The sequence below is a fragment of the Arachis ipaensis genome, chromosome B2 (genome assembly GCF_059453495.1).
Source record: "Arachis ipaensis isolate K30076 ecotype BB chromosome B2, ASM5945349v1, whole genome shotgun sequence".
In the NCBI taxonomy this organism is placed as follows: Eukaryota; Viridiplantae; Streptophyta; class Magnoliopsida; order Fabales; family Fabaceae; genus Arachis; species Arachis ipaensis.
The window spans coordinates 104,182,352-104,183,632 of record NC_142437.1 but is presented as its reverse complement, the minus strand read 5'-3'; positions in this window follow the sequence as shown (position 1 = coordinate 104,183,632).

The following is a 1,281-nucleotide window of genomic DNA, read 5'->3' as shown; positions in this document are numbered from 1 at the left end:
TGTGGCAGTGGCGATGGCGGTGGCGTTGGTGTTGGTGTTGGTGTTGGTGGTGGTGGTGGTGGTGGTGGTGGAGGAGGAGGTAATTATGTTGGTAGTGGTGAGGGTATTTTTGTCCAAAAAAATTATAAGGACGATTTTAATACAATAAAAAACATTAAGAATGATTTTAAATCCAAAATTAGAAGAGGGACGATTTCGATTTTGGCCCTAAACTTTAGGGACCAAAACAGTACTTACCCCTTTAAATTAAGATAAATGATAAATTTGTATTTTCAATTAGTCAAAGATTTATTTATCTTCAAATTAAAAAGTTAAAGATTTTTTTGTCTTTTTTGTTTGTTTTCATATAACCCAAATAACTATAAGATTATTCATTGTAGAGTAAAGTATCGTTTTTGTCCCTAACGTTTGGGGTAAGTTCCAAAGTTGTCCCTAATGTTTCAATCGTCCTATTTAAGTCCCTAACGTTTCAAAATTGACTCAATGTTGTCCTGCCGTTAAGGATCCGTTAACAGAATTGACAGCAAGACAAAATTGAGACAATTTTAAAACGTTAGGGACTTAAATAGGATGAAAACGTTAGGGACAAAAACGATACATAAAAATAAAATTTAATTTAATTTTATCTTTCAATAATATTAATTTTTTACTGTACATAGTATTCAATTATTTTTTAATTACACTTAAATAAATTACACTTAATCACATTACTTTCATTTTAAATAAATTTATTTTTTTATAATTTTAAATAATTTTGATACATTAGAGAAGGTATAATTTATATATATATATTTTTTTTTCTGTAAGTTTATATATTAGTCATTCTACAAATATTTCATGATACCTAAAAATCTTTAAGAGTAAAATTATAAAAAAAAATAATTTATTTAAAATGAAAGTAATATGATTAAGTGTAATTTACTTAGATGTGATTAAAAAATAATTGAATACTATGTATAGTAAAAAATTGATATTATTGAAGGATAAAATTAAAATTTATTTCTCTGTATCATTTTTGTCCCCAACGTTTTCGTCCTATTTAAGTCCCTAACGTTTCAAAATCGTCTCAATTTTGTCCCGCCGTCAATTCAGTTAACAGATCCCTAACGACAGGACAACATTGAGTCAGTTTTGAAACGTTAGGACTTAAATAAAACGATTGAAACGTTAGAGACAACTTTGGACTTACCTCAAACGTTGGAGACAAAAAGCGATACTTTACTCTTCATTCTATTTATGTAGTTTATGAAATTAATTTGAAGATATTTTTGAGGGAAAAAT